The sequence below is a fragment of the Bidens hawaiensis genome, unplaced genomic scaffold, assembly GCF_021521415.1.
Source record: "Bidens hawaiensis isolate Kalapana, Puna unplaced genomic scaffold, B.hawaiensis_p1.1 tig00005152_1, whole genome shotgun sequence".
Lineage (NCBI taxonomy): Eukaryota > Viridiplantae > Streptophyta > Magnoliopsida > Asterales > Asteraceae > Bidens > Bidens hawaiensis.
This window is the reverse complement of record NW_027491329.1, coordinates 460,447-482,349: the sequence shown is the minus strand read 5'-3', so window position 1 is coordinate 482,349 and position 21,903 is coordinate 460,447.

Genomic DNA, 21,903 nt, shown 5'->3' with positions numbered 1-21,903 from the left:
GCACCCAATGCAGGTACGAGTAACCATGGGAGTACATCCCAGTCATCATTGTTAATGAACTTACTCTGAGCATCCTTCATACGTTTGCATATATTTAGGTCTTGCAACCTCAAAATCTGCCCTGTCCTCTGAATGTCTGGTAAGTCTCTGTTTATTAAGATCTGCAGAAAACGTGGATACAGTAAGAATCTTTGATGGATTGGCCTCTCTGCATTTGAAATCAACCCTTTAAAGATGAGTCTTGAAATGTTGAAGGGTTGCTGGTAAAGAATGGCGACAGTGAGAGTCCCAAGCCTCTGCTCAATAAAGTCCAAGTCCCTCTCCGAGGAGATAAGGACTGGATCACGTGATGAATCAGGAACATGTAGAGTAAAGGAAAACTTCCCTTTTGAAACTGTCCCTCCTTAACTCCTCCCTGATAGCCCATAGTCTCTTGAAAGACTCTTAGTAACCTTGGGACTGAGTAGGACGGCTGATCCTCAAAATTGTCATTAAGGTCCAGTGCAGCTCTGATTGAGGCTTCTGTTATCTCAATGTCATGATTTAGAATCGACGCCTCAATTCTTTCCCCATTGACGTCATTGACATATGTTGCAGACCCCCAAAAATCTGAAATATGATTTCTGTATATTGTGGGGTCGTTAGTTAAAGCCACCCTCAGATTGGAGTTACTCAAAAAATTTATCATTGGCTCCAACTCTCGGTTGTCATCGTCTATCACCAACTGAGCACGCATATTATGCCGCTTTTCGAATTTGAAAGCCATCAGTTTTGCAAAAAACAAAAAGAGTTGTCAGTACACAAAGTTGCAGAACTAATTTATGAGAATAGAAAGATGATTAATGGCGTCTTCAAGTAACCTGTTCCGTAGTAATATGCGTACCTGCAAAACAAGTAAACAGTTAGTCAATTTGTTCAATTGGAAACCCTAATTTTAAAATCGGTGCGATGATTATCGAACAACGATGTCTTACCGAAGTCGAAACAGAGCTAATGGCTATTAGCGAAGTGAAATTAAAAAATAATAGACCAGCGAGCAAGAGGGAGAGAGCACGAGCAAGAGGGCTTTCATTTAGGTTTAATTAGAGAAAAATATGCGAAAAAACTTTCTATGTCCCCTTTTTATACCTAACAATTTGGTGGTACAGTACCTTGGTTTGTCGTCTAGCACACGACAGTTGTCATTTAATTTCAAATTCACATTTACCACCCATGCTCGAGTATACAGCCAAAATAAACACTGGCTCCCCCTGTACACAAGGACATGGTACAATGCTTGCTCGAGTATACTTAGAAATATATCATATCAATTTCCTATGCTCGAGATGCATTCTTGTGTGCTCGAAGTACAGTGTGCTCGAAATGCTCGAAGTACATTGTGCTCGAAAGCCTTAAATCAAACAAAATCTTTCCTAATCCCGCACTCGAGCACAGAAATCTGGTACCCTACTTTGCTCGAAAATGTCAGCAATAGATTCATCTTTCCTAATCTCAAAACTCTAACTCAAACATCTCTAAACTCTCACTAAGACACCTAGCACAGACCTTGCTCAAAACACTTAGATGTTTCCTATCATTCAGTTGTCGTGCTCGTAGACTTGAAATCATACTTACTCATGCAATCATGCTCGAAGATACTTAGTAAAATAACAAAGTATATCTTCGTGCTCGTAGATCAAAGATAACAAAACACATCAAAAGCAAGCTCGAAGTACAGTCTAATTCCTAGATCATACTCGAAAATACTTAGAACAAACACAGATAACATTGGTGAAGTCAATATCATTTGCCTAGAAGTTAAGACAAAAATCACACTCAAACTTTGCACTCAAACTTTGCAATAATTAAGATTACAAGTTAATGAAATCATTCCGTTTGCTCAAGCTTGGGTTTGAGGTGAACAAGAGATCAAAATCCAGTTCAAAAAGTTGTTTCAATTCATTGGAAAGATCTTAACATGGGATCAGATTGTCCAATAACTGTCACACCACTTCATTTTCAGCCGTATTATGACTTATGTCAGTCTAACACTAGGTGTATGTTCTTGGCATGATTCTTATGACTTTTTGTGATATACTTAAGGTTCAATTAGTTGCTTGAGTTAGAATGGTCACATTTTAGACTTTAGTTGTTCCTTATCTCTTCTCAAACCTTATTTAGCTTTCTCCGAATCACCCCGAATTGACTTCGACCCCCTGATGCGTTGGTCAAAAATAATTTTTATTTGTCCGAGCAGTTTATTTAATAATAAGATACATAGATATCAGACCATAAGGTTGAACGTTGGACTTACAAGCCATCCGGACTTATATGTCTTTCATTCAGAGTGTTTAGGACTTATTTGTATGCCCCACTCTTGTAGTTCTTTTAGTGCCCCTTAAGGTCATGATACATTTATTTATCATTAAAGATTTTGAAGCATATGTCATTTTCTGTTTTCACTCTTTTGCATTTGCTTCAGTATATATATATAGCTATTTAGTAGTTGCTCATAATTTGAGGACTTGTTTTTGGTAGACCAAAACATCAACAGGCTCATGTATGATTGGATAATTGCCTTTCTGCCTATCATTCGGAGAGATGTGCAAGGAAACATACCTTAGTTTTCAAATGAATCACCACATCAAACTTAGCATGATTATAGTATTTGTATCACATAGATCACTACACTCATGAGAAGAAGCTACACAAATTGTCAGTTTACTGAACATAAATCTTTTAAGCCTATAATCCATGAGTTAGGAGGTTAGACAATATACTATCATTTCCCACATTAGTTGGATTCAATCTCCACTTGAAAAACAATTTTCACTCCTGATTAGGAACTTGGATAATGTTATCCTCTCTCTTGTATGATCACCAAAACCGTGTTGCTTAATCAAAAATTCTTTACCATTTTAAAATTCATTTTCCTTTGAAAATTCAATTTAAGAACAATGACTTTAAAGATGGTGTTGTCATTTAAGCATTTGAAACCAAGCACACACTTTCACAGTATCACAGCACAAACTTTCAGATAGCATAAAAACATCAAATTATCAGTTAAGTCCGTCGAGCATGCCTAGAACTCCATCGAGCATGCTCGAAGATGTATCAAGCAACAGAGTAAATCAATTCAATGATTGTGCTCGAGAGACAATCAATTCAACTGGTAACAACATTCAAGCTCGAGTTACTTGAGAAAAACTTCCAAGTATGGATTGTTTGTGCTCGAAGAGCATTAAACACCTATCTTCCACAGAAGCATGCTCGAAACACTTGCAAAAGTTTTCAAGACTGCATTCTATGCTCGAGCAGTTAAGCAATGACATCTGTGCTCGAATGACTTAGAATAGTCTTTCAAAAGCCTATGCTTGTGCTCGAAAAGAAATAAGCACCTCATTAAGCACAGATTCATGCTCGAAGTACTTAGAATCATAAAAATTCATCATGCAAGCACAGATCAAAGTACTAACAGCTGTAATTATCAAAGCTAACAGAAATTCCACACAAGAACAGTCACAAACTTGATTCATGCAATTTGAGTAATCATTCAAGCATAGCAATGTTATCATGCAAACATTCAAAGTGAGTAACATTGATCATCAGTAAGCACCTCACTTAAGCACACATCCTAAATTAAACCTCATCAGCATTAATCATTCCTAGGAATTTTAACAGAAAGTGAAACCTGGTTTTATCTAATGGTTTGGTGAACAAATCAGCCAAATTATCAGATGTGTCTACCCTTTTCATTTCTATAAGCCCTTTTTCTTGACAATCCCTAATGAAATGAGTTTTGATGAAGGTAACTGGAAGGTTGGCATCAGCAATCATGGTTTTGCAGCTTCAATTAAAGTTCTATTTCTGCTTTCTGCAATACCATTTTGTTCAGGGGTTCTAGGAGCACTATACTGCTGGAAGATACCCTTAGAAGTGCAAAATTCATTCATAGTGTTATTCTTGAATTCTGACCCATTGTCACTTCTAATTACCTTCACTTTCCTGTCAAGTTGATTTTCCATCTGGAGTACACAGGATTTGATCAGGTTTGGGGTTTCATCCTTGTTGCCCATGAAATATACCCAAGTGAATCTTGAAAAATCATCAGTTATCACTAGGTAGTATCTCTTCTTTCCAACACTTGGAACACTCACTGGACCAAACAAGTCCATGTGAAGTAATTCCAAGACCTCATCTATTGTGTTTATCAGTTTGCTCTTGTGTGAGGATTTGTGTTGTTTTCCTTTTAGGCAAGATGTGCATTTTTCTTCTAGCTTGAACTCTCTTGTGGGAAGGCCAACAACATGTTCACCTTTCACTAGTTTGTTCATGTTCTTCAAATTTACATGACACATCTTCCTATGCCATAGCACGGTTTCATTCTCAGTTGCCTTTGATACAAAGCATGAACCACCTCTTGAAGTTGCAGTATTCATTCTCAGTTCATAGAGGTTGCCATTTCTTGGAGCCATCATCATAATCATTTCGGTTGGAATCGCAAACTCTGGCTTCAAAATCAGGCAATGTTCATCATTGAAGGCAACCTTGTATCCCTTGTCACACACTTGAGAAATGCTCAGCAAATTGTACTGTAGTCCTTCAACATGTAGAACATTCTCAAAGGATACTTTGCCATTAGTGAGTGTACCCTTTCCAACAATTTTTCCTCCATTTTCATCACTCCCAAATGCAACTGGTCCCTCATACTTTTTCACATAATTAATCAATGCAGACTTGTCACATGTCATGTGCCTTGAACATCCACTGTCTATATACCATAGATCATTGCTACTCATGGACTGTTCCTGCACACACACAAAAGGAATCAGTTTGATTCTGAGTTACAAACTCCATCAGTTTGTAATTCAGAGATATTGGAGGATGCATCAGAAGTTGGGATTTGAACAGGTGGTGGATCTTCATACATGACTTCACAATCCTCATCAGTGTCGGACTCTGATCCAAAGTACACAACAGACACTTTAATGCTACTATCAACTTCCTCAATCACCTTATCCTTCCCTTCTTCTACTTTCTTCTTTGTCTTCCACTTGAATCCTCTTGCTTCAAATCCTTGTTTTAGCAGAAACTTCTCATCACCATTTAGAATACCTGATCTCCTCTTAGCTTTCTCTTCACTTGGTGACCTTCTGTTTATTTCTCTAAGGTTGATGGATCTTATCTTCAGATGGGATTTTATTTCCATTCAAGTATCTCTCATACATTTCTTTGTAGCTTTTCATGTCATAGCCACTAACCATATCCGGAATTTCAAAGATATCCTCAAGAATATAGCAAGGGTCAGTGTGATGCCCATAAGCATCACATTTCTTGCAGAATACTTTAGCAAAGCTTACCAAATCTTCAAGAAGTTTCTTGTCCTTGATCTTGTCACTTGGTTTAGGGAAGTCAAATCCTAAAGATGTCTTTAGATTCAAAGTGCTTGAAAAATCCATCTTGATTGGCTTGCTGAGATCAATTGCTTATGGATATTTTTCTTTGACAAAAACAATTTTCTTCAGCTTGGATGGCATTGTTGAAGAACCTCCCTCTTGTTCTTTTGGATATCTTCTTCTTGGAGCATTATCCACATCACCAACATCAAATAATTCGTGATTAGAAAAGACTGGGTAGATTGGTGGATGACTCTGATCATAAGAGGATTTAATTGATTGTTCTGTTTTCTTCTTGATAACTGGCTGTGATTCTGATATCTTCTTGATGACAGGCTGTGGTCTAGCACATATATCAAATGGAACATGCTCTCTTCTCAGTCTCTCGTGGTGCTTTCTTACCTTTGATGTCATAGGAGGCAGAAGACGAATTTTGTCACTTTTCTTCTTATTTGTTCTTTTCTTCTTCTTCTCCTTTGATTACTTAGAGCTTCCACAGCTACAGTTGCTTTCTTCACTGGAGTATTCACTCCACTTCTTTTTCCCTCCTTGAGGCTGTTCATCAATCACAGTTTCTGACTTATCAGTCTGTTTCATCACAAATTCTCTATCCTGATCTACAATCACATCATCATACTGCTTGATAAATTCAGGCTTATCATTAAACACATTTTTGAACTGTTTGAGATACTCACTTCTGCTCTCTTTATCAACTTTCAAAGGGTAATTGTCACAGAAAGGTGGTGGTACCTTCTTGTACTTCTCTTCCTCTGTCATTTTGTCAACATGACCAACAATGTTTCCTATAGAGACAAGGTTTTTCAAAAACTCCATTTCAATCAACAACTCTGCATTCTTGAGTTTCTCTTCAGCAAACATCTTCTTTAGTCCTTCTATCTCAATTCTCATTCTGGATTGAGCTTGATATGATACCGTGCAATCATCCTCTAATCCCTTGATTTGACTTTCATATGTAGCCTCACTAGCCTTATACACATTCAGGAATACATCCTTCCTTCCACATTTAGTTTTCCATTTTCCAACCTCCTGATTTAATTCATCAATTTTAGCAAGAAGATCATAAACAGAAGTATCAGAATGTACCTGAGTGTTGGAAGACTCAGCCTTGTCATGGATTTTGGCCATGAATGCAACATTTGCTTTCTCCATCTCTGCAGCATGATTACTCCAGTCAAACTCTCCATCCTGAGCCACCCTTGTAACAGCTACATTCCCTTGATCCCTTTGCTGGTTCACACCATTTTGAGATGGTCTATTTTGATTTGTGTGAACCTGCATCTGATTATTTCTCTAAGGTTGAAATGTTTGTTGCTGGGTTCTATTTTGATTTTGATTGGGATTTTGGCTGGGCATTTGATTCCTTTGCTGCTGAAAGTTTTGGTTCTGATTCTGATAGAACTGATTCTGGTTAACTTGATTGCCAGACTGCCTTGGCATGTTGCATTCCCTTGCAAAGTGTCCCGGTTGTTGACAGTTATAACAGATGGCTTTGGATTTGTCAAATCCAATCCTTTCATTGGGTCCATTGAAACTAGTTTTGCTAGTTCTGTTATACAACCTTTTGCTTCTTACTGCCAACATAGCCGCTTGCCATTTGATGTCCATATCTTCTAAATCATCAGCATCTATCTGTTCTAAGTCTTCTTGCACGATTCTTGTGTTTATCAGATTCTTGGCCACAAAGGCATGGTAAGACTCAGTGAACATTGAGAATAATGCCTGGTAATCTGTTCCTTGAGTTGTATTGTGTTGTGCGAAAGTAGACTGCCCATTTCCAGTAGATTGATTGTCATCTTCCATAAGCTGCACATTGAATCTTGACTGACTGTTACAAGATGAGTTTGCTTCTGATGGTTCCTCAATGATAGGCTGTTGATTCTTGATCGAGAGATTGCCCATGGGTGCCACAAAAGCATTGTTCATTTGAAAGCTTGGCTTGTCCTCTCGAATCATATGATTCTCGATCATTTCCTGCTCAGCAGCCTTAAGAAAGGCAATCATATCATCCAGTTTGAAGCTAGGAAAACTTGCCTTTTCCTTTATGAACTTGCTTGCAGTATACCATTCGCCAGACAGAGATGACAGAAGCTTCTTGTTAAGCTCAAAATCGGAAATCTGCAAATCAGTGGTCCTAATTTCATTCACAATGGTCATGAACCTTTGTAACACTGACTTCAACCTTTCTCCTTCTTTAAACTTAATTCAGTCCAACTGATGCTTCAGTCGGTGTTTCTTAATATCTCTCAATTCAGTGTTTCCTTGAAACATTTCTATCACTGCATCATACATATCCTTTGCGTTTTATGATGATTTAGAGTGGTTAAAATTTCCCATGAAAGCCCCAACTTCAGCATTGACAGTGCTTTATCATCCCTCTTTTTCATTCTCAAGTCGACTGCAGCGTTGTTGTTTGGAGCTGCTGAAGGAACATAGTTCCCTTCAGTGATAGCCATCCAAAGTTTTGGATCGTTATAGTTCACTGCAACTTCAAATAGCACTTTCCATTTTATGAAGTTCTCTTGTCCAAGAAGCCTTGGAATCTTGTTGGTTGACACTTCCTGGTCTTCCATTTCACCATATCTGAGTTTTTCAGCAGCTAATCACAGTGAATCTTCAAGCTTCTTCACAAACTCTCAGTCCCGTGGTCTTCAGTGAGCTTACTCAAGCTCTTATACCACTTGTCAGGACCGGCAGTCGGGTGAAACCTTAGCAAAGGTTTGACAAGAACACACCGACTCGAATACTCAAAAGACCTATTGAATATCCCGGCGGAATCAGGATATCCAATGATTGAGAATGAAGGATTATGAACAGATATCAAACACAAAACAGTAAATGATAATCAGTAAAAGCTATTTCAAAGACAAAGATTCACTATATTTAATGATACATCAGTGGAATAGTGAATGGAATGTCTAGGGTTTTGTGGGACGGCGGCGGCTCTTGTACGATGAACAAAATGGAATGTTTTCGTAATCAGTGCGTGCCAGCCTCTGTCTCCAAAAATCCGTACCCTAATGTTAACCTAGGACGTCTGTTTATTGACCTTACCATTCCTTTTCAGAAGTCCTAGTCATTACATAATGAAAGATAAATCTAATACAAGTGTTACAGTCCTCTAGAAAGGTACATATCTTGCTCGAGCAAACTTCCTATACTAGGTGTGCTCGGTGAATTTCCTCGAGCAGACTTTACTTGGAATATATTCTCTTTCGAAGAATACATATTCCCTTTGAGTAAGCTCCATTCCTCTTGACTTGTCCATGCTTTGCTCGAACAGTCCATCGAGTAAGCTCATTCTTCTTGATGTCTTCAGCTTTTCTTATTCAGCAATCTTTAGCATGCTCGGATATAAATCTTGCTCGGTAACTGAACTGTGCTCAAAGTCTTTGATTTGATTCACGTGACATCCTCTTATTGCATCCATGCTCGTCCCCATGTGCTCGATCATCCTGTGCTCGTAACACTTGGCTAGAACTTGTATGATCAAGCTGTTTGCTCGATTGGCAATCCATGCTCGAGAGAAGAATACTCTTGCTCGTTGAAGTGTAGCTTGCTCGAAGCCTTTAACACTTAGAAGAGTCAACCATTTAAGGTTCAGAACCTTGCTCGAAGTAGTAAAAACCATGTTCGATCGTCTGGGCTTGCTCGAATTCCATACTTAACCGTTTCTGAGGAGGTTGAGAAGATTCCAATCTTCCTTGTAGTAAATCCGACCCAACAGTTTGCATCTCCGTGAGCTGCTTGAGAGCCGCCTTAGTATTTTTTAAAAGTAAAGAACTAATAATGAAAATATTGAGCTTGAAACCCCTCGCATTACGTGACGGGAAAGAAACAAGCCCTTCACTATACGCGTTGAAGCCTCATAGAATACGAGAAATTGGACGGTGTCGCGCTACGTGACGAACCAAACCAGAGGTCCGTCGCGATACGCGACGCAACCTCCACTGCGAGGTGACACGCGTCCATCCACGTGTCAACATGTGGCATGTGTGGCAGTCCACATGTCAACACATGGCATCATCTGAATGCACTGAGTCATCGCGCTATGCGATGGCCACCTTAAAGGGTCATCGCGATATGCGATGGGTTGAGGAATCGGCCTATAAAAAAGGGTTCACGGCACATGCCACTTCACACCAAATTCACACTTTCTCACATGCCAAGCTCCGAGGTTCCGATGGTTTAAGCCTCAATACATGATATAGAGTAAAAGTGCTGCTCGTTCAAGCTAAGGCGTGTAAACTCCAAGTACCTGTGTAAGGTAGGGGTTCTGCTTAAGTTATTATTTTATTATTTTATTAAATGGCTTAGACCATAGTTGGGGGTATAGCCCAAACGTTGATCATAATTATGTTTACATAAGCTTTATGCATACAAAGGTTATAGAGAAAATATTGTTTCTTCATGATTAAGAAACATTAGTTTTTACATACAAGAGAATATAGTGAAATATAGTTTCTTCACGATTAAGAAACATAAAGTTTTATATGCAAGGGGTTTAGTTAAAATTAATGTTTTTTCATGATTAGTAACATAAGATTTTACATACAAAGGTTATAGCCAGTTGATGTTTCTTCTTGAAGAAGAAATCTATCATAGATGTTTCTTCATGAAGAAGAAATGTAGCACATGTTTGACAAATAAACAGAAAGACTACAGGTCTAAATGTTTTATTCCAAAAATTTAAAAATCAAGATTTAAAGCTATCAAAACATGACTAAAGGTCTGTAGCCGGATCAAGAGACGATCCAGATATTTATGTGAACCTATTTTATTATAGGTTATGCATCATTCATTCATAAAGGTTTTCAAACGAGATCATCACATCATTCAGAATAGACAATGACAGGTGAATACGTTAAACCTTTTACAATCAGTCATTAAGATAAACGGGTTGTTTATCTTAACAAGTCAGTCAAATGTTTATAAGGGATTACGTGATCTTTAACATGTAAAAATTTAAGGGATTACGTGATCCCTTAGTTACAAGATAGAAAATAAAAGCAACTCATATCGAGTACACATGTATCTGGATCCAAACATATCTGTCCAATGTATCATGCAAGGCTACGTGGCCACAGGCTAGCAGCCATAACTAGTTCTCCAATGGCATCAATTCCTGGAGAACCCATGAATTATGTGTGCATGGAAAGTGGTACAAATCCTAGAAATAAGAGACGTTTCTGCTGGGTTTGTTCAAGAAAACTATCTTGTCAGATAAATATTTATTAAATATTTTTAGAGTCAACAATTCACCACATGCGGCTGACGTACTGCCCCCCGCCCCCCCCCCCCCACATTTCAGGGAAATAGATTTAGCACAGGTAGCAAGGAATTACAGTCACTTATGAAATTAGATGCTTGCTATATGGAAATGGCCCAGCTTTTAATATTATAAACAAATTAAACAAGAATTGTGAATCAAACACTCAGGTATTTAATATCTGAAAAGTTTTTCAAAATAAATTAGTACCTTATTATAAACAAAGTCTTCTGTTAAAATTAACCGCAACTCTGATATATTTACAAAGCAAGTACCAATTGTTGGTTACACTTCTACACCCTAAGTCAGGGTATAGTTAAATTGACGCTTTTTCTTGAAGAATAAGCATAAAGATATTTATTAATAGACATTTCTTCGTGAAGAAGAAATGTAGCACATAATTGGTAAATAAACAGAAAGACTACATGTCTAAACGTTTTATTTAGATAAACGATTTATCAAGGTCTAAATCAATACAAATTAGACTAAAGGTCTAAAGATAAATTATTCGATCTAGATATTTACAAAAGTCATTCTCATACTATAGGCCCGAGGTAACGCACAGACATAACCAGTATAGAATCAGATTAAAGGTGCATAGGCTCAAACTTTGCAATTCCTAAAACGAGTTATACAAACAAAGTTTACATGGGATTATAGATCCCTAAAACTTTATAAATAAAAGTAATAGCTGGCCCTCAGGCTATCGTATATGTTTGTCTGGATCTTTACTTATGTGGTCGGTCGGTGGGCACACTACACCATGCTTAGTCATTACCCTTGCCACGATGGGCCGGGTAACAATCAACCCGTTAGGGGAATGATTTCTTTTATATGGGTAGTTGCCAAGTTCACGAACACTGCATTGTTTGCTGAGCGGTTTCAAGTTGAACTTGAGTTTTATAATAGTATTTCAGAATTCAAAACTTAATTATTTCCTTTGCCATGACAGGCTGAGTCACAAGATACCCGTAGGGAATAATTAAGATTATAAAACCGCTTTAGTGACAACGTGTTCACCAGAATGTGTTCCTGACGTATTTTACAAACACTTTTCAGGTAACCAGGAATAGAGAATTTGATGGTGGTGGCTTAGCCATTAGACGATCTGATTGTCAGGACCATTGGACTTGGGATTCACTATGCTACAGACAAGAACAATAGCTGATGAGACCAAAAATAATAATGAAGAACCCTAACTACAGCCGGTGGAATCAACTAATTAGTAAGTTGCTAAAACAGGAAATGACAAAAGATCAATAAACTTAAAAGATTTCCATTGCATTAATTGATAATCAATTAAGTACATGAAAATATTAGGGTCTTAAGGAATGTCTACATTGAAATCTATATGCTTAGGTGAATAATGTACACTGAGGTCTTGGTCAGGTGTCTAAGGTGTCCCATCAATGCTATCTATCATTCTATTTATAGGGGACCTGACATTCATTTAGAAACCCTAATCATTAGCAAAACATAAGAATATACAAGTGTAAAAGGTCTTGTGGCAGGTTTTTCCTTGACGAGCATGCTCCTATGACCTTGTAATCTTTGAGTATGCTCAGGATTTTACTTCGAGCAGGCAACACTTAGAATATTTGCAACATGCAAATATTCCTCTCTAGCAAGCTTCATCTTCTCAAGCATACCAAACTTTCCTTGGATACGTTACCACGAGCAAGAAAGTTCTTGCTCGGATCAATTCAGTTTTAGCTTAGGTTTATTTGAACTAACCAAGTATGCTCGGGTTGTAGGCTTGCTCGAGACTAAACCTTGCGGGAGTAACACTTAGATGATTTTCATAAACTCTCTACCAGCATGCTTGTGATCCTCTTTATTATTATGAACCTTGCTCGACCCACTAAGTTGCTCGGGACTTAGTTTAAGAAAAGTATCTTTACAAGTTTGCTTGTTAGCAAACCTTTCTTGATCAAGAACATCTGTTGCTTGAAAAAGTGGAGTTTGCTCGAACTCAAAATTTAGAAGATTTCTGAAGACTATCCAGCTCGGGTAAGGATATCTTGCTAGAGGAAGTAATTTCCTTTCTCGAAGTGCATAAACATGCTTGGAATCCATACTTAGCCGTTTGTGTAGAGGTTGAGAAGATTTCAATCATTTCTTAGACCCAACAATCTCAGCCTTGATTGAAATAAGTTCAGATGCACCAAAACACTCCTAGATTACATACACTTGTCAAAAATACACATCAAATCCTTAAAAACGGTAAATTACATTACTTAAAAGGAAATGATTACATGTTCAAATTCTACCTCATGGGCATTACAAATCAAAATACATGAAAAGATAAAAATTACATCAAGAAAATAAATACAAAAGGCATGAGAAATAATCTTCAAAGATTAGGTATATAATTTCTTCTCTTGATCTTCTTTTCTCGTTCATATCTCTTCATCTCCTTGACATAGGCTACCCTTTTTTGAAACATGCTCAAATTTAACATGGTAACTGTGAGTGATGGGATACTCAATGTCTATAATATCCTGCAAATCATCTTCATGTAAGTACTGGATATCATCATCTTCTTCAATAACAGCCAAAATCTTTGCATAATCACTATGAAGAATGTGATATTGAGTCACTAGATCATAATCCCAACAATTCTTCTATGTGGAGTGACATCAACATTTGATCTGATCATGAATCTTTTCATTCTTATAGCTTGTCTGATTGTCCAGTTTTGTGTCTTTGGAGCAGACTTTGACCTTTTCAGTTCTTCTCCCATCTTTTCCTTTCTCTTTTGTAAAGTGTCACACCCCGACTAGCACAATGTGGAAGCGTAAAACGGGAATGTAACAAACACCTCTGATATCAAAACATTGTTTATAAAGAAACATTACAAACTAATTTACAATATATTACATTTCTTTGTTCTATCGTTGTTTTCAAGTCTAGGTGATATAAACAAAACTAGTTCATTAACTATACATTCTTACTACTAACATCCTTGCCTCTATTCACATAGCATCAACCACACACTTCAGGTAAGTAACAGATCATCAAATTACTCCGATTTAGGTACACCTGAAAAGCAGTTTAAAACGGGTCAACTACTAGAGTTGGTGAGTTTCACAAGTTTCAAGAAATCAGTAATGAGTATTCACAAGTCAACACTTGTAATCATGAAATAAGTATGTATGTATGTAAATGATGTATGTGATGTAATTATGCTAAGCTACAGTGAAGCCTGGACTGTTCGTGCTGCGTGCCTCCATTTCCCACGCTCAATCAACCACTGTGGCCCCTTTCCGCCCACAACATGCCCCGGTAGCTATGTCTAACACTACATAGATGGTTCGTAAAAATTATGGTCATGTGCAAACGGTTTTGGTGTCTCGGCAAACCGTGCCGGCTCCGTTTGGGTTTGTCAAACCAATAGTACTATTCAAAAGACACCGGCTCAAAGTTAATCACTGTGATCGTGGTGACTTTCGTGTGTTAGCACTTAGAAAATTCACATCATCACATGTTTCAGATAAGTACATAGATATAAGCAAACATGCTTTTCACCCCAAAAGTTCGTAAAACAGTTTAGAAGTGGGGTCATGAAACTCACGGTTTAGTAGATAATCAGTACTGTATCAGCTTGTGGTTTGTTCGGTCCGCTATCAGTAGTTCCTATAATCAATATTATAATAATATTAATATTTTAATATTATTAAAATCTCAATACTAATCTGGGCTGTATAACTAATCTGGGTGTAGTTGGAACGCCCAGAAAGTGGCAATAGGCTTAGGTTGTGATGTTGTTCAATGTCTAATACTTAAAACCGAACTTGGCTGAGACTCCCGTTTTCCCAGCTGGGCCAAGTTGTTCGTTTACGCGTTCAGAAAACAGTTATGGGAAAATAAGCTAGGGTAAATGTATTGGTTAATAAAATGATTAAGTTATAAAGAAAGATCACATACTGGGGTCCCGGATTAGCCACGGGGCCCGTTTCCGTTTATTCAGTTTGATTTGAGAAGAAATGCGCACAATCCACCCGGATTGTCCATGTTTCTCATAGAAAAGTTCATTTTCACTTAATTAGTCCAAACATATGATTTTTGATCACTCTTGGTGATTTGATTTTTTCGCAGGTTCACTAGTCGCGAACTTGCCGGTTGCTATAAAAACTGAATTTGTTTAATATTCAGATTAGCATAATTAATTTACTGTTAATCATTAAATTATGAAAATTTAACTAATTATCAATTAAAATATTTAGATTTTTATAAAAATATTTCTGGAATTTATTTACTGATTTATTAATTTATAAAAATTCATTTTATCAGCTATATTTTGCCTGAAAATCGTCCGTTTACCCCAAACAATTTCCAAAAATTCCACAAAATTTCCTGAATACTCAAATCATATCCCAAAACAACCTGTATCAGTTTCAGAATGTATAAAGTTTGTGCGATATTCTTTTCGGCCCAAATTCGGCTATAAAAATTCACACGAACGCAAATAAACAAAGCACCTTTAAACTTCTCCAAATGATCCCAAAATTCATATGTGATCAAAATAAATCAAATCTGAGTTTCCAGAAAAATTTCATAATTTTTGAAGTATTTTATCTATTTTCCCAAATAAACGTCCTAATTTGGTAATAAATTCGCCAAATATTCTCGGATGGTCGACAAATTACCAAATTTGAACAGGGACTCATTGACATGGTCCCTAATGTTCCTGAAAAAATTCAAGTCCTAAAAATATGCACATCACAACCTTAACCTAAATTGCCCGTAAGCGAGTGTTTCGGCATTACCTTAGCGGGTTTGGCTCGTTTCCGACTTTTTAATCAAGTTTTCAAGTTCTTGTTCTTCTAAGAAAGCTAGGTACAAGTCCTATATCACAAACCAAACAATATTTCATCAACATAACAGCCCTTAACTTAGGGTTTCGGCTAGTGCACAAAAACGAACTTTTGAACCGTAAAAACGCCGTTTCAACCCTTTAATCCGTGTTTATGGCCAAAAAAACTATCAAAACTGGTTCCTTACTGTGTTTATGATCAAAACATGTTTATGGACCATTTTTAGGATTTTTATACGGTTAGGAATGATTTTTAGTAACCAAGACATGTTTTTTATGGTATTAAACAAGTTTAAACAAGTTCAAAAGCTACTTATTTAAGCCCTTTACCTTAGGGTTTGGAGGTTTTCTGGAATTTTAGGATGAAGCTGCTTGGACCTCAGATTTTATAAACAAAATTGGATAAACAAGCTTCCTAAACAAGTTATATAAAAAAAATGGGGGGTGGGGTGGGCTGGGCTGGGCCGATCGGAAGGATGGTTTGGGCCCCCTTGGGACCATTTTGGCCAACAATCTGTTTTCTCAAGCCCAATACAAAAAGCCCAGTCCAAATTTAGTTCGGGTTCGGTTTTTGGCGCGAAAAACTTATCGGGTGCGTTAAACAACGCGAAAACGAGTGTTTTTCGGCTAGTTTTGTGTAAAATTATAAAAACATACTATATGTTTGTAAAAATCAAAAATATTTTCACGGATCGCTTAAAACATTTCAAATAAGTGTTTGGTAAGTCTTTTTCGGCTTAACGGATGATACAATGCTTGGTTTGTAACTATCTTTCGTGTTTAAATCTATAGCGGGTAGTTAAACGAGCATGTTTTCGTTTAACTTGTTTTGCTATCAAAATAAGGCCATATTTCTAATGTTTTAGCTTGTATAGATCGTATATCACTTATAGATGGCCCCCCCGAGATATCTGCGGCATCACCCGACCCGTTCGGTTAATCGTTCGTTTATTACACCAAAGGCGTTTATTTGCTTAATCGGTAAATACGTACTGAGGTGTACCTTGTTTTGGCTCAAATGTTACATAAAGCAAGAGGGATCCATATTCACATTGTATTTTACTCTTCTTTTGAACATTGGAAACCCTGCTCTCATTTGATTCCTTAAGTATTGAGAAAGTTTGTTTTGTTGGGCCATGACAAGCCTATACTGATTTTCATAGTCATGAAGAGGAAGCTTTGCTAACTTGGTATGTTGCTCAATAATGAATCTCCTAAACTGCTCATTTTCTTTCACTTCCAACTCCTTCCCACTACTCATTCTGATCACCAGCACCATTTTCTTCTTGTCCCAAAACCAGTCCTTTGGAATTTCATCTCAGGCATATCTGGTTCAGGACTTGAACCACTTTTGTGTGCAGTCCTGGTGGTTGGTTATTCTTGAAGTTGAGGGCCTTGAAGATGATGGTTGATGATGCCTGCTTTGAATTCCACTTGTAGCATGAGGTCTAGGAGGAGTTTTCTCCCTCTAATAATTTTCTGTTATGACCTTGACATTTACATTGAGTTACTTTATAGCCACTTCCCTGAATAGTTTTTCTACCTTTTCTCTTGGTTATGCCATCATCTCAACAGCACTATAGCCCCTATTAGCCAAGATTACTATTTTCTCAGCTATGCTCTTTTCAGCAGAAGTCTTTGTTTTCTTCTTCCCTTCATCACTTGATTCATCAATCACTTCTTCTTCAACGCTCCTTCTTTTCTTTGAATCTTGCTTCTTTGAATGAGATGAAGAAGGTTTCTATCTTTCTTGTGATGATTTTTTTTGTTCTACAAAGTCTTTATTAAATCTTTTGATCTCTTGATCAAAAAGTTCTTCAATTGAGTTCTAGTCAGCTTTTCAGTTACATGTTCAGCTAAGCCTGTACCAACAAGTAACCTCTTGGTTTGATCAACCATATTATTTGTAAAAATAGGCTATTCAACCTCTTTATTCTTCTTAATCTCTTTCTTTTTCTCTTTCTTATCCCTCTTCTCCTTTTCTTAATCTTTTCTCAATATTTTCTTGAGCAAATTTTTGAGTTTTACTAGCCGGTGGACTGTCCTTCTTTGATTTTCCCTTATGTTTGGAAGGAACAGAAGCTTGTTCTTTGGTTCTTTAAATCACCCTTTCAATGTGTTTTTCAATTTCTTCATTTGAGATTTTCATCACATGTTCAGGGGTATAATTGTAAATCACCAGAAAGTTTCTTTTATTGTCCCATCTTCTTAGTTCTACAAGCCTTCTTTCTTTATTTTCTCCCTTCTTATTAATGAAATAATCAAGACCTTCATCATCTTGGTCCTTGATTTCATCAAACTCATGCCACATTCCAAAAGAATCTTAATCTTTAGGTTCTTTCTTATCTAACTTTTTCTGTAAGTTTTCAAAATGCTCCTCAGTCATATCAACATGAAGGATTTCTCTTACTTGAGTTTGTACTTCTGGTTCCTCCTTAGATTCATCAAATTCAACTTCTGAGAGACTATCTAGGGCACTGATTCTAGGCACATCAGGTTTAGGTTGTTCATCACTCTTCTTAAATAGTTTCTTCATTTAAGCCTTTCCCTTCAAAGTATTATTTGCAATTGACTTCTGTCTTTGTTGGGATATATTTTGTTAGTTTATGTTTGTGTTTAGGTGTTTATGTTTTAGCTTAATATAACTGAAATCCCTAAAGGGATTGGGCTTGATATGGGCTTGGCCAGGTATTGCTTGTGTAAACCCTATATATAATTTTGGATATCATTATTTATTGTTAGAGTTTTCATTCATCTTACAGCAATCAGCTCTCAAGATTTAGTGAACTTATGTACCCGACATTTTGGTGATAATAAACGTGTGTGTTGAAGTTTACTTTGTTCTTATTATTTGCCTGTTCATATTGTTATTGAATTATCACGGTGTCCAGAATCTGCATATCCATTGTGTTAATTAATATCATATTGCATAAGACCCGAATGTGGGACTTACAACTGGATCAGAGCCGCTAGACCTTTTTGGGGCTCAAAGTTGATATCAACAGATTTATGATATCTATTTTGTTTGTTGGTTTGGTGTGCGTTGCTGGTTTGGAAGAAGAACCCGTACCCTAACGGTACCCTAGGACGTCTATATATAGACCTTGACATTCCTTCTAGAATTCCTAGTCATTACATAATGAAAGATAAATCTAATACAAGTGTTACAGTCCTCGAGCAAGGTACATACCTTGCTCGAGCAAACTTCCTATACTTGGTATGCTCAGTGAATGTCCTCGAGCAGACTTTAATTGGAATATGTTCTCTTTCGAAGAATACATATTCCCTTTGAGTAAGATTCATTCCTCTTTACTTGTCCATGCTTTGCTCGAACAGTCCATCGAGCAAGCTCATTCTTCTTGATGTCTTCAGCTTTTCTTATTCAGCAATCTTTAGCATGCTCGGATGTAAATCTTGCTCGGTAATTGAACTGTGCTCGAAGTCTTTGCTTTGATTCACGTGACATCCTCTTATTGCATCCATGCTCGTCCCCATGTGCTTGATCATCCTGTGCTCGTAACACTTGGCTAGAACTTGTATGATCAAGCTGTTTGTTCGATTGGCAATCCATGCTCGATAGAAGAATACTCTTGCTCGTTGAAGTGTAGCTTGCTCGAAGCCTTTAACACTTAGAAGAATCAACCATCTAAGGTTTAGAACCTTGCTCGAAGTAGTAAAAACCATGCTCGATCGTCTGGGCTTGCTCGAATTCCATACTTAGCCGTTTCTGAGGAGGTTGAGAAGATTCAAATATTCCTTATCAAAAATCCGACCCAACAATCTCCCCCTAGATTGGAACAAGCTTAGATGCACCAAAACATACCTGCATAGAGTTACACATGTATCAGATTTCTAGATAAATCATTTAAGAACATGTCATTTCATTACATAATTGGAATTCTGCCACATGGGCATTACAAACTAAATTTTTACAAATCAAACAAAATATAAAGATAAACAGAATTAAGAATCAATCATTCATTAGCTCCATTATGTTATCTTCTTCCTCTGTTCTTGGCTTAAGTTATTTCTTTTAGTTTCTTCACATATGCAGCTCTTTGCTTCAGCATGTCAAGTTCTGAGGAGTCAGAGGCATCACTTGGAAATCTTGCACTAATTAAATCTTGTAGGTCTTGAGGATGCATATAATGCAGATCTCCATCCTCCCTTATGACTGCAATAGGTATCCCAGACTCATTTCTCAAAGTGGTCGAATCATCATGTTGATTGTACGTTAAGTATGTGATTCTTCCAAATTGTTGTACTCTTGAGTTGGGTTCCTTCATCACTTCTCTCGTAGCCAAGCACTCTTTTAAGGTCTTCCGTTTCTAATGAGAGCTGCTTGCTAGAGTTCTTTGTTTCTTTGACTCAGAGAGGGAAAGCTTAGATATGTAAACTTCACTGATTCTCTTCCTCCTCTTCTCTTTTTCTGCTTGGCTCCTGATCTCTCTCTTCTTCTACTGTAGAAATGGGATCCCTTTTCTGCTTGTTCTTTTAAAAACTTGGAGAGATCATTCCTCAGTTGACCAGATGGTTGACTCCTTACTTGATTGTCATATAAAGTCAGCTCAGCCATCTTGGTCAGTTGTTCTGTTGTAAAATTTCTCAAATCATCTCTGAAGATGATGATATGTTCTGCTTCATCTTCAGTCACCACCCTTAATGTCTTCGATCTTCGGTCAAAATAGAGACGTGTGGGCAGATTCAAGTTTCTTGGCTGCACATGCCTCACACTCTCTGACCTATGGGTTCTGCTTGAGCTCCCCATTTCAACCTTCTTTATCTTATCAAGACCCTCTTCAACATACCATCTCTTTATTGTATCTTCTGTTTGCATTACCAGTCTTGACATTTTTACTCCCTTTTTGTGGAGGGCATTCATCATTTCTACATGAACTTCTTGTTCTGCCCTCATTCTGTCTTCCTGCAGTTTCCTTTGTATTTCAAGATACATCCTCTGCTCTTTGTGATATATTTCCATTAGTTCAGCAAGAGGCATGTTCTGAAACTGTTCTTCTGATATCCCTTTATCTCTTACAAAAATTTTCAACATTTCCATTCTTTGAGAGTCCTCAAGCCACTTCTTAGCTTCTTGATCTTTCTTTTCTTTCTCCTCCCTTTCTTTCTGCATCTTTATTTTCAGTTCCTGTTCTCTCTCATATTTTTCTCGACTTTCTTGATCTTTGTGAGAGTTTTTAATATGTTGAATTCTTCTTTTCAGTTCTTCAAGAGAGAGATTTATCAAGAAGTTGTAGCTGTAGCCATATAGCTGAAGAAATTTTATATCTTGGTGTTTTGCTTTCAAGGATTCATACTCTGTTTCATCATTTGCCTTCTTCTCTGTTCTTCTCTTGCTGCTGTCAGATTCTGTAAATTTCTTTTCTTTCTCTTCCTTTCTCTTAGACACCTTTCTCACATACTCAGATAGATCCTCCATGAGAGCCCTTTTATATAAATTATCAATCTTGTCAAAGGGTTGTAAGTTGAGGAATGCAGGCTTGTGACCAGCCTTTATCAAAACTTCCCTTTTTCCTTTCCTTACTCTCCAACCCTCAGCTTCTTTTGCCACATCCTCTTTTGATAGTCTTTGAACATAAAGAGGATCATAACCCAAGCTGATCAGATACTCAACATCTTCATTTGTCTTTTCAGCTTCCTTTACTTCTTCCTCATCTTCATTTTCACCATCCAAGTCAACCACTTCTTCAAGGTTATGAAGAGCCTCAATCATTGGTTCATCATTTTGTTTGGATTGAGCTCTTCTTCTTTCTTCAAGCATCTCTGACCTAAGTTTGTAGACCATTTTCTTCACAGATTTTTGTCTCTTTGGCTTTGAAGTCTCAATTTCAGATAAAGGTTTTCTTTTGAGTTGTATTTCCTCTGGTTCTTCTAAGATTATTTCTTCATCAACAGACTCAGATTCGTCATTTTCAGTTTCAGGTGAGTGTGTGTCAACAGGTTTTTCAGTAACTTCTTCAATAATGGGCTCATTTAAGTCATCATGTTCTTTCATTCTCTGTTCCCTTTCTCTGCCCATATTGATGAATTCCTGTTGTGCTTTCATTGCTGCCTTTACAATGTCTGGGTGATGTTTTTATGGGTTGTTCAGTATGAGTGTTATATCTTTCATTATCACCAGTTTGACCATTGTAAATGCTGAAACCTCAACTGTTTAATCTTCTTCATTTGTTACAGGACCCAAACCAAGTTCATCTTCATTTATTTCAAGCTCTTCAGGCTCAGTGATCAAAGGCTCTGCAGCCTTTTCTTGTTCAAGTTCTTGTGGATCAACATTCAAATTTTCTTTCAAGGCATCAATTGTAGCCTTGATTGCTTCATCGGCTTCTCTTAATCTCCTCTCATCTTCCTCCTCTTTATCTTTCATTTAAATCAAGGCTTCTATGACCTCCTGAGGAATTTCCTCT